This window comes from Centroberyx gerrardi, chromosome 21 (genome assembly GCF_048128805.1).
Source record: "Centroberyx gerrardi isolate f3 chromosome 21, fCenGer3.hap1.cur.20231027, whole genome shotgun sequence".
Lineage (NCBI taxonomy): Eukaryota > Metazoa > Chordata > Actinopteri > Beryciformes > Berycidae > Centroberyx > Centroberyx gerrardi.
The window spans coordinates 12,781,355-12,794,516 of NC_136017.1; positions in this window are offsets into that span (position 1 = coordinate 12,781,355).

The window sequence follows — 13,162 nt, forward strand, 5'->3', positions numbered from 1 at the left end:
TGGCCACAGCTTGGCTTTTCTAATGTTAATTTCCACTATGACTACCCATGCCAAAAACGTATGCACTCATATTGCTGTTAGGTGCTTTGGATAAAAGTGTCCACAAAATGGCGCATGTTCTGAGAGATACAGCAGCAGCCTCAGGCTAGCAGGCTGGTAACATTTCTGTATCAGATACAGTCAATTGAAGTAATGAACATCATTGAACAGCTAATATTGGTTGAATATATTATTTCCTCTCACCTAAGGATCACTTTATATTATATCCTTTGCTTTCACTAGTACATCACAGTTCCCACCTGGAGGTTTTCAGAGGCCATTTTGCAATCTCTCCATGTAAGCAGTTGGTTTAAAACACAATTCACATGTTATTCGTTGCAGAACAATCAATATTTATGAACATGGATAATGCTTTTCCAAGTCAAGTGACTAGAGAATCATGGCTCTGTGCCTATATCCCCATACAATTACCATAAGCACTGTGTCTACACAGTTGCCCATTGATTGTCAATGGAGCAACTCCGGGATTCCTCACTCGATAACATCAAGAGAGTTTTGTCTCTTTTGTCTCCAGCTTTGTGAGAAACTTGTACTTCACAAATCAAGACCGAGCTGAGTCCGATATTATAGATAGAACATGTCAATTCTGTTTGAGTGTTCTTTGTTTTCGACATGGGAAACAGGCTGAAACTCTGAATCCATCATCTCAACATCAACTTTCTGACCAGCTGACCCCACCAAAAAAAGTCAATATGCCACCCCCATAATTGCATACCGCACAGTTTGCACACAACGTTTCTTGAAACATGCGTGGCATTCCATTACGCTAATGGCCATTCTATTATGCTTATCTCATTTCCCAAATTTCCTTGTAGTTGAAAGAAAGAGATAAGTGAGGATACATAATTTCATTACGGAGCGAATGATAATTTTTCAACCATGGATAAAAAAAAAAAGTTTTTAATAGAATATTGATGTCTCCAGCTACGGCGGCGTTCAATTTTTGTTTCATTGAATTAGGCCTAAACCTCCAGAAGGCTCAGCAGTAAATCCTTTCTCCCCCCCTCCTCCAACTCTCTTATATGCATTCTCTGCTGCACAGCACTTTCTCTACTCTGACACTGCACCTACACTTACAATAAGCTTACATTTAGCACCCAGCATCTCAGCCCACTAACCGCCGCAATGGACATTATGTGAAATTGAGAGCACTTGGCCGTATGTAAGTCTAGAGATGGTGGGAGAAAGATCAGAGTGAGAAGGTGATTTATTTGCCGGCGTAGTCCTATACATTCTGCGTAAATTGTCCCTCGAAATCAATATGTGAGTGACTCAGGGAGCGAACGAGCGAGGCAGAGTTAGTGCTGGAGGAAGACACAGGGACAGAAAGAAGTAAACATCTAAATAGCGGGGCGACTCGGAAAGTGAGGCAGCCAGCGCCCGATTGTGAGCCAGAGGCGGACTGTAAACCAGGAGCAGTTGATGAAAACTTCAACTTTTCTCTCAATGAAGCCCTTTCAGTTTTAAATAGTTTACTGTAGCCTCCAAGTTCATGGTGCTTCAGGTACAAACATTCACCCAAGACGAGCCCATCTTCTCTAATACCTTTTCTTTTTCCTCCCAGGGTCTGCTTCTGTTGTCGTAGTTTTCAAGTTTTTTTTATTTTTCCCCTCTCTCTTTCCCCTCCGTTTTGTTGCTCTTGTAGCTCGCTGCTACACGGAAGAATAAGCGCTTCACCAAAGCCATGCCCATGGCTTGTTGGATTAAAGTTATTGTGCCAAACAAAACAGGAAATAGTGTATTTCTCATTATTTTTACAGTGATGTTATTATGCTCCTTGAGCCCGTGGATCCTGTGTGCTTGTAATCCCCCCGAAAAGCTTTCCATTTCAGCCTAAAAGACACGCTGAAAAAGAATTCACACAAAAATATTCCAGTCATCTCAAACGGGTCATTCAATATTTGCTAACACAAGCGGTGGCATTCAAAAGCTAGAGACTAAGATTTTAATCGGTAATGTCTCCCGGAGTTAAAACCTGGCGCTGCTACATCGACCGTGAAGACTGACTGATCGAAGGCTGATTTTGCCGACCCACACAATGTTTGTCTGAGCCTTAACATTGTTATTTCACTCTAATCCAGAAGATGCCCATATCCCTGTAAAATGGCTCAGTCACTGCGTCCACATAGTCTGTCAAAGGAGCGGCCTGTTCTCTGTAGATAACATCTGCAACAGAGTGTTGGCTCCTGTGTTTCTAGCATTGCAAGAGACTTATTCATGTGCAAAATCCTCCAAGATTATAATTTATACCAAGTCTGTTTTATGGTGTATCTGAATCACTGACGATAATTGCTGCAGTATTGCCTCAAACTGTGTTTTTTTAATGCTGTGTGGTCAGATTTATCTAGTTAATCTAGCCATATACAGAGAAAACGGTGATTCATACATGCAGTGGAAATGATTCCTTGAAAAAGTAAAAGGAGTAGTTAAGTATAAAAAGTTATATCAGGTATCTGGATCTGTCTAATTCTATTTCCACTCTCCTCCCCCAAAGTGAAAAAAAGATGGAAAATTAGATTAGTCATGTTCGCTCATTGCCGAATGTCATCTAAGAACATCTGTCTTGGAGTAGGTCACGGAAACACACGTACGTACACACACAAACAAACGAACACACACATCCAAATGCCAGCATGGATTGTTGGGTAGAGGGCTGGTCAATAAGATATGACATCTATGGTGTCAGTGTTTGTGGAGGGCCTGTCAGAAACGCTGCCTCGCCAACGCAGACGAGATCACGTGACTTGCTGACTCGCGGGCAATTTGTCATCCTAGAAGCGACAGGGTCAGAGGGGGTGGTGTTAGATTGCAGATGCACTTGTGTGTGTGCTGTGAATATTGTATATTTCTTGTGACTTCACACTTTTACCATGAGTTTCCTGTCAGGAGCAATAACGCTCAAACTGGAGTGATATGAAAGCGAATACTGAAAACACAAAGGTCCAGTTTGGTGTCCGTTTTCTTCTAAGTTTGAGATCTTTGGCTGCGTTCACACTGCAGGGACTTCATGCTCAATTCCGAATGGCTGCTCATATGTGATTATTTTGGATGACTGTTCATGTCTATTCCAAGAAGTAACCCATATAAGCTACAAATATCAACAACATCCATGTAGAAAAAAAGACGCATGCGCAGAGTAGCAATAACAAAAGACGTCACATCCGCTTCTCCTGCTCTCTATGTGGGCTTGTCTTCTAGCCAGCATGGGGTGGAGTCCAATATTGGCTTCTGATCTTTACATGCTGCCAAATTTTCATGCAATTAGTCAGCAAAGACTTCATCAGTAGATGATTGTGGCAAGAAAAGAGAAATATGGCAAAGGCAATAGCCCTTGTTTTATCTGCACTACATGCTGCCACATCTGTGAAGAGAGACATGTGGGTCTGGGACTGGAGCCAAGCTGCCGTGGGCGACGAAATTATGACAGTTGTCTGAAGTGAATGACGTAAGATTCACTTATTGTCATGACAATGCGGACAAATTCTGATCTGAGCATTTAAATGCAAAGTCACATGTAGGTCGCATGCCTCGGGATCTAATTCTGTCCCACATATCCATGTGATCCAGGTCGGAATGGAAAAAATTGTGACTCCATGCAGGTTTTTGCTGTTCACACTGATTAGAAGCCATCATGTGCGTGTCATAACCTGGCTGACGCAGCAGCTGTGTGGGACACAGAGGCCTGGAGTGGGTCCTTTGATGTATGCTGGCAAACCCACGATAATGAGGGAACATTGACTTTATAGAATTCATGATCATTGGCAATCACATGTCTAAACACAACTGGCTCTTTGTGACAACCTGCTGCTAGCTGGGCTGCACTTAGCTAGCAGTTTCCCCTTGCCCTTAGCTAGCAGTTATGGCTACGGTAGACTGGACTGGCTTTTGTAGGCTATGTAAGATGAACTGGAGAATATAGCCACGTCCAAACAAATCGGTGTACTGCCAGTAGCTGCCATTTTCTTCACTTCTCTTTCAAGCTGTAAAGTGAGAGGTGTTACGAAATGAGTTGTGGGCATGACAAATACTCACAAGGGTTTATTTTGAAGTGGCAGCCAATCACCGTACTCCAGCTGTTGTCGTGTTGCGGGCACAAATTATGTGAAGATTGTGTTCCTCCACCACTGTTACAACCCGGCTCAAGGAAGTAACAATGAGGGAGTCATACGCCAAAGTAAAAGTTAAAACAATGATTTATTAACTAAAACTAAGGGGTAAACAAACACAAACTACATCAAACCAAAAGAACAGAACAAAAGGTGTGCATAGGTGAGGAGGGAGAGAGACACTGAATGGTCTGAAGGCTTTTAAAGCCCAAGGAGTACACCGGGCCCAGGTGCACTCAATCAGCCTTGCCGACCCCACCCACCAGGCTCCTGCAAGACAGAGCCAGGAGAGTGGGAGGGTCGTCACAACCACAAATTGGATTCTGTGACAACAGCTAAAGGTTGGCTAACTGTAAAGTTTAGGCAAGTAAAACAATGTTGGTTAAGGTTTGAGTTAAGGTTACGGTTGGGTTTAGGCAACTAAAACAACTTTAGGGAATGTAAGGGAAAGCCTTTGGTCATGGTTAAATAAGAAAACTTTTCGCTAAAAATTAAGACTTCACTCACAGTAGAAATCTTGGTAGAAGCTGGGAATTGCACCCAGGTCTTCGGAATTGAAGGTAAATGCATTTGCCCAGCCAACACCCCGATCACAACACCCTTACTTTCCACCGGGCTAATGTCAGACTGCTTCCTGTTTATAGTTGTCCCTCCTTCATGTAACGCTTTCTTTGTGGGGAAACACATTTCTCTCACTTTTCATACATGGAGCACATATTTGCATTTTAAGACCGATCAGGCTGATCTAAGTAGGCCTACAGCTGGCTAAAAGAGCAGTCAGCAAAGAGACGGGTCCCTTGGTGCTGACATACTCGCGTAAGCCTGGGTATCTGTGTCACATGTGAGGGACAAAATCAGAACTGGGACAATTTCAGCTGTATGTTACAGTAGCCTGATGTGGAGCCGAGGCTGGAGGCAGAACCTTGTTTTAGGCAAGGCTTACTGATAAGCTACCTGTCTTTTTACCATAAGCCTCCCAGTTTACAGTGAGCTCCCGGTCTGATTGGTAGGAAGGAAGGAAGGAAGGGAGGGAAAAAAGGAGGGAAGAAATGTAAGCATTGAAAGAATAATCCAAATGTATGAAATTTAGTCTAGTACAAATAAAACACTGACGAACAACAGAGACAATAACAAACATGAAAGCATCATCCATATTCTGGCCAAGCATTAAGCCTGCAATTCGTTTGAAACACCATATCTTTGTGTTTTACCCCCTAAGTGTTGTTGTCAACATAATGCATACCAATGAGCGTCACACAGGAAACTGCATTTTTAAGGCAGGGTTATGTGTTTTGAGGAATATGTGTGTAAATGTTAACCAAATTTTTTAGAAATTTCACAAACCGGACCATGCAGTCTTGGGGGGGATTTCATTATCCGTCTGTAATATTGCTTCATGTCCCCTTGATTCTTCCGGGTGACTCGTAGCCTTTTGATTATACTGGTGAGAAAATTGCAATAAATGTGGAAAGCCTCGTCCAGGTACTGGGCCTCCCCCCCCTCCCCCCACCCCGCTGCTTTCAGGTAATTTATTTTTCTTTGCATACAAAATGTGTTACTCCAACTGAAATATCAGTTGCTTCTCAGCTTGCCCAAGTCTGGGTTATATTTCATTCTAGTGGGATATTTTATACATAATAATTAGAATTTACAAGGGTTCTCAGACTCTAATTCTTTCTTTCAACAAGACAGTGGGGAGTGCAGCTTAATTTTTTAATGAATGTGACAGAAATGGATGCAAAGCTGACTATAAAATGTCAAAACAAAGACTTTAGTGGAAAATCAACACTTTAACCCTTGTTTGTCCCGGCAAGTTGACTAAGAACACGCTCTCATTTGCATCAACTGTGGCAGTAGGTGCAGGGGGAAGGAGTGATGTATGTCATGATCGATTTTAGATTACTTTCCCTTTTGCCCCATGGTCCAGCTGCCAACCCCTTGGTACTACTCACCCAAATCACTCCTATCCTAAGGTTGTCTTCACACTAAGCATGTTTGGAGCAATTTATTTGGACTCTGGTGCGTTGACTCCTTTAGTCTGGTTTGGTTGGGGTGCGCACCAGATAACTGCCCCAATATGCCTGAAAATGCAGGTCTCGGTCCTCTTCCAAGCAAACTGCGGTGAGGTTCTATGCTAGTGAGAATGCAATCAACTACAGGAAAATACCCAAAAATGAAAGGTTTTATGGGTATAAGGAGACAGATGTTGACATCTGATAGCCAGCGGTTACTAATGCTTGGAGAGCCTCGCATAACCATTTCTGGTCTTAACTGCTCTTGATTACAGCAAAGAGCACAGACAAGTCCATCATGCTTAATTTAAGTTACAGGGACTTTGAATCAGATTTGTTTTGACTTCCACCCGCTGCCAAAATCTCTAACCTGGCAGGATGACAGGTTACCAAAACTCTGTCCAATATACAAGCTACTTGTGACTCCATGTGACTTTTGTCTACAAGCCCTGGTTCACTTGTAATTGGGCAGTTTGAACCTTAAAGAACCGAACACAAAAATGCAACAAAGTAAACTTTTCCACTATGGTTGGGACCAAAGAAAACAAACTGCAGGGGTGATGGCACCCTGAGCCTCCCAGACTCTCAGTATGAGCCCAGACAATCAATTGTCTTTGGATGCCCACATTTGAGGCCACAACTTGGTCTTGAAGGTTCACTCCCTACAACACTGAATCTTTTCTCACCAGGCACTCTGCTCCGCTCCTGGTTCATGCCCTAGTCATCTCCGGACAAGAATGCCCTAACTCCCGCCAGCCTTGACTCCCGGTGTTCAACCTTCACAAATTCTCATACGTTACCCCCGTTGCCCTGCTCCCTCCACAGGCTCCAAGTTGCTTTCAATCCAAATCTCCGGCGGTGGCCTTCGAGGCTACAAAGGCTACGACTCCCTCTTTCTTCCAGGCCGGTGTCCGGTCATACACCTCTTTTTGTGCCCTGCGCTCTGCAGCTACTTGTCATTTGGCTACCGTCCTCCCAGCAGCCACCTCTCCGTGCGGTCAAGGCCGTTCTCCCTCCCGACTCGCCATGGGTGGAAGTCATTGTCTAAATTGTAATTGTAACCGGTCACGAAAAACAACATAATGAAAACTCCCGGCGCGAACACATCGTCCCTTCATCATGAAATGTCTCTCTTTCTCTCTCTCTCTTTGTCTCTCACTCTCTCAGGTGTGAATCTGTGTGTGAGAGAAAGATAAAGAGAACATATTGTTCCTTACCGAAAGTTCTGCCCGCTGAAAGGTTTGGATAAAACTTTGTGAATGTCCCTTATTTTGTCGTACTTTTATCCCTGGATGAGCCACCTTTTGTAGGTTTTGTGCGATTGCGAGCCAGAGTGAATGCAGCCACATACTTGTCTTTCTGGAACGCCGATAGAATATAATTGAATTCCATTTATTCAGTGTCAAATTAATAAGCGCTCGTCCGCTTCCTGGCATTTCTGTAAAGAAGTAAAAAAAAAAAGAAAAGTCCATTTCCTACATACCATGACTGCGGTTTGAGGTACAATCAATACTGGGTGACACACTCGAATGTCTGCATTTCCATTTTTGATTTTTTAAGCAGTGTTTGACACTTGCCTTACCGTAGTAAAGGTTAAGATGATTGATAACACACAGCGGTCAATGGTATGAATAAATATGCGTTATATGAGGTAAATATGATTATTTATCGATTCCTCTGCACTGGGGTATTACAAAACTGATATTTTTAGTGGAATGATCAAGGGATTCAATGATTATATGCCATAATACCAATAATAACAGCATGCCTATGTGTGTACACGTGTCAATATAATGGACAATACACTACATGATTACTTTTGAAACAATTTTTTCTTCTTCATTTCCATTCATTATTACATTTAGGGCTGCAGGACATGGGCAACCATTTCATGAACCTCATTCAGGTAGTTGAATGCACTGTAATAACCAGCAATCAAGCCCTTTTATTCAGCACTATCGCCGCCTGTGCTCCCCATATTTGATTGTGAATAGCAGAAATACATCATTGATAGCGGTTTGTTGTAAGAATACGCAGCAACAGGAACGTGGCTGTATTTAGAAAAGGCAAGAAAATGTCAGATTTTTTTAACCCGTCCTAGCAAAGATTCAAGTTTTACCCTATGTGACCCATTAAATTTTACCCTAAATCAGATTTTCCACTGGTTAGATAGCCATGAAAACATCAGAGATGGAAAAAAAAAAAAAAAAAAGCCTACTAATGTATCCTGTGTAAGTGGAGGCAATACTGATTGATGTAGTGTCATATCACTTACCGGTACCTTTCCGTTTCCCCTATAAATTCAGTTTTCCTTCCAGAACGAGGAAGCAGTGTCTTCACCACACCCTTGTATTCTCTCATCTGTCTTCAAGGCCTCGGTGCCTCCGAGCTTTGCTCAATGCACACGCTGTCCTTTACACATTGTGTTCATCTTGTTCTTAAGATATTCTTGAAGAGTGCTTAAACACACGTGCCAACTACCTCTGCATGCAAACTGAATACTTGCAGCGAGATCAAAAATTCTTTTGAATAGAAAAATCTGTCAATAGCACTTGATTATGGGAGGAATTGGGTAGAATATGTATGCCTGGCTTAAGGCATGATCAACTGTACTCTCCTGGATCCTGTCTGGGGAAGCTGAGAAAACGGATCTTTTATCAGTATCATGGGGAAATGTTATCCTACTCTTATTGGCATACATGCAATGGAAGACATTAGCAATTCAATGAAATGATGACATACTTTTTTTCCGGAGGAGGGTAAGAGAAAAGCAGAGAAAATACCTGATAAATGCTGCATAGCAGAGTTTCTCACGATATCTCTAGTCCCCCAGATCTCTGAAGATTAAAGATATTATCATCCCTTTTCATATTAGACAATCTGAATTTCAACTCATACCCTTTTCTGGAAAATTCATTGGTACGTACTGTATAACATTTGATTATCAGGCATATAAATGCCAAGAACTATCACATATGGAAGAAGAATCAAGGCTGCTTTTCTTCAAAAATGATCACTTAAGGCTTATTGTATAACAGGAGCATTTCATTAAATCATTTGTATGTATTAATCTTTCTTTTTCTTTTTTTTGCTGAGCAGATTGAAATCTCACCGCCTCACTGTGAGCCACTTACATTGCATTTCCAATCCATTTTTCTTCAGATTTATGATTACCTGTATGAATAAGTATTTCATCAGGAAGTCCTTTTTCCCCCTGCTCATCAGGGCTTGGAAAGGCCATGATTTGTGGCTGGGTGTGTGTAATGACAGTACCAGAAGATGAAGTCGCATTACAGCTGTCTTCTCTGGTCATTTGTCACTGGAATGGCACCATTAACAAAATCTGGGCAGGTATCAGTCACCTGGCCAAGGCGTTTTCATCTTCCCTGTGACACTAGTATGTCTGTGTCTACCTTGGGTGTGATGTATTGGGGGATTAAAAGCAGGATCTGGCTGTTGAATTGGAAAAAAAAAGAAGAAATATCTCACGGTTCAATGTATTATAACCGGCTGACGTCAACATGGCAACAAGGGGATGTTTTTGCCTTTGGAGGGAGTGCACATATCAAATGGCATATTGAAAGGAATATGTCCATGTAACTTTGTTTCCCTGCTGAGGAAAACCTTAATCTGACTTAATTTCCTCTGAGCTGTAATTCCAAGATATTACAAGGAAGAAACCCACATGTGGCTGCCAATGTTCCTATCATTAATTAACGGACACACGCCGTTTGAACTCTGCGTCTTCATTAGGCATCCATCGGGTGTTGGCCGAGAGTTCAAATGTTGTACATAGCTGAATAAATCATGGGAGGAGTGGAAACAGGGTGTGTTGTTCTTGACTTTGTCCCTCTGTCAGTAACGAGCCTCTGTGGCTCCTGCTCGAATTATTCATGTGGGTGTGTTTGTGTGTGTGTCTTCTCATGCTGCAAGGAGCCATTGGAAGGATCTGGGCAGGTATCAGTCACTTTGCTCGTGGCGTTTTCATCTTCTCATGACATGAGATTGTGTGTGGGTGTGACACCAGACTGATATATTGGGAGTGATTGTAGCTGGGCTCTAACTGCTCACAAGACGATTTCAAAAGAAGTCACTCTTCCCCGAGGCTGAATTTCCTCGAATTATATCAACTTAAAAAAAGGGGTTACGCTGCCTTTAGGAGTGTTAGCCCTTTAAACTCTACCTATACCTGCACGTGTTGGGCGAGATTGGAATGGACAGGCTTTTCTCACATCTACAGCGCTCACTTTTAAATGAAACTAGAGATGCCAAGGGTTCTGCCGATATCAAATAAAATATGTCATGCTAGCTAAGGGGGGAATGTAGTTAACAGGGAACGTGGATAATAAAGGTCTCAATATTCAATGGTGATGTTACTGGCACTAACACAACTAAATGTCATTTTAGATTTAATATATCGCTAGTATAGACGATATAGCTTTGATGAAGCATTAGAAACAGCAGAATATATGCAGGACATTGACCTAGGATACATATTAAGTTGATTTTCCTATGAATGAAGCTGCTACAGGCGAAAATTGGGAAATTAAAGGTGCCACATGTAGCATTTTAACATCAATAAATCATTACCACATTCCCTTTTGAGACATTAGTATAATTAACAAATTAGTATAATTAACAAATAAGGCCATTGGCAAGAAGATTGCATCCTCTACCAGCCTCTACACTGCATTTTACATTGTGTGCCAACGGGTCAGATTCCACAGCAAATCTGCCGCATTGCTTTACGGCACAAACATTCAAGAGGGCGCTGTTCTTCCAGAGCAAGCAGAGCTAAAGCTTTCAGAGTTTCTGGCAACAGCAGATGGTTGAAGGAGTGAAAGACCGATGGAAAAAGTCACTTCCAACATGTTTAACCTCTTCAGTAAAGAGAAAGAGAAAACAAATGCACATGGAGTGACGCCAGGGAGGGGGAGGGGGGACAAGTAGCAACATCCCGATTACGACAGGAAATGTCGTCTTAATTTTGAGAAACACTAGAACTAACCACTGGTGTGAGGTAAAGCGGCTGCCAATTGTCTCGACCCTGGTCTCATTTGTTTACAGAAATTATACCAATGTGTCACAACTAATTTGACATTTTAAGATGTCTTAAAACGCAAATGCGTGCTCCGTGCACAAAAAGCTAAGTGGGAAAAACACACCAGTGGGTTACACACTAATTTCGCACTCATACATTACCTACCATTCTACAGTTTTTTATCTGCAGTGAGCCACCTGTTTTTTTTTTTTTTCTTTTTTTTTTCTTTTTTTTTTAATCTGTCATCATGATTAACCATGTCACTCTTTACATACCCTATACCATATTGTCCTTACTCTCAATAGACTTTAAAGGGTAAAAATTAATACCTTTGTAATGCTAAACCACAAAAAAAAAAAGACACACTGCTAGCAGTACTAGCCAATCTATGCCATGTGCCAGTAACCAAATGGCCAACCCCTCCTCCTCTTTTCTAGAGAAGCAGAAGACAAAAGGACATAAACATTCAACATTATCCTGAGACACAGCAGTGCCTCTCTATTTCTTTAAGTGGAACAAATGGTTATGTAATTCTGTGATGAATTTTGTTTTTCTGCTTGCAGGCCTTTGGTGCTGCAGATTTCTACCAGTCTACAGTATGTTGACAAAATGGCAGATAAAGCGGCTCACTGCGGTGTTTATCTTTTCTGACTAGACACTTTTAAAGGTAGACTGACTCCGGGATGTGATGTTGTGGTTCAAACGAGTGGTGCAAGGCTCTCAGGGCTGATTAAAATAAATGAGTTTTGCAATTTTCTGTTGTGATATAATATTACTACCTAGTTTTAATGCTGTGAGATCATGCGACTGACAAAGGTTTACTTGTGTCAGCTCTTTACCATTTTAACGACTATACAATGAAACCTCAGCACAAATGTAAACAGGCCACATGGGCACAAAGGACAAACTCTTGCAACTGTAACAGTTTTGCATTTTAACTAGCTTCACAGCACAATTAAACATGCTATGTATAGGAGTTTCCTAATGATACAGTACATTGCTGTGAGATTAGTTGTGGTGACATATCTAACACTGAAAAAAACAAACAGTAGCCCCAGTAAGTTTTCCGGCTTTCATCAGAATTCATAAGCTTGAGGCCGCACAAATTCTAAAAAATCTATTCCAGTACTGTAATGTTTTAATGCAATGTATCAGGTAATGTATAACATAATGCATGAAATGCACTGTGGAATGAAAATGATATACTGTAGGAAGCAGCTCATAGAGGCAATAAAACATAAAACCAATGGCCATTTTCACAATTCTTCTGGGGTTCCTGCCCGTCGGGCTGAAAATCGATTGTTTTTGTTAGGATTCTTCTGCTTTTTCTTCTTCTTCTGATTCTTTTTCTGCCCTGAAATGATCTGTACCTCGGAGACTGAAGACCTAGAGCACTAAAATTTGGTTTGGAAAAAAGTTTCAAATCTCCCCCGCTAGTCAGGCAACAAAAATTACACTGATCGGCTAGATGGTGGCACAATAACAAGCAACTTTTGGCCAATAACTTTTCCCTCAAATTCCTTGGCTTAAGCTGAATCCACTGCACCTACGGATTTCCATTTCCACCATGATAGTTTTTCTGCTATTTTGAATTTTATGCAAAACCTTTTTTTTTTTTGCTATTTCTCCTATAAACTTGATCCAATCTTAACATAATTTTGCACACAGCAAATATGGACTTCCTAGATTATGGCTATAAAAAAAAATCAGACCATTTGGCTGTGGTGCACAAACGAAATTAACAGTGAAGACATGCAAACAGTAAGTGAGGCATAATTCCTAAATGCTTAATGCCAGAGCAACCAAACTTCACATCCATATTTGGGATGGATCCCAAAACTGTGACATTTGGTTATACTCCATAGCGCCACTATCAGCCAACCTTCCAGCAAGGTTTTTTTTTTTTTTTTCTCCTACAAAATTGCCTTAATCTACACCAAATT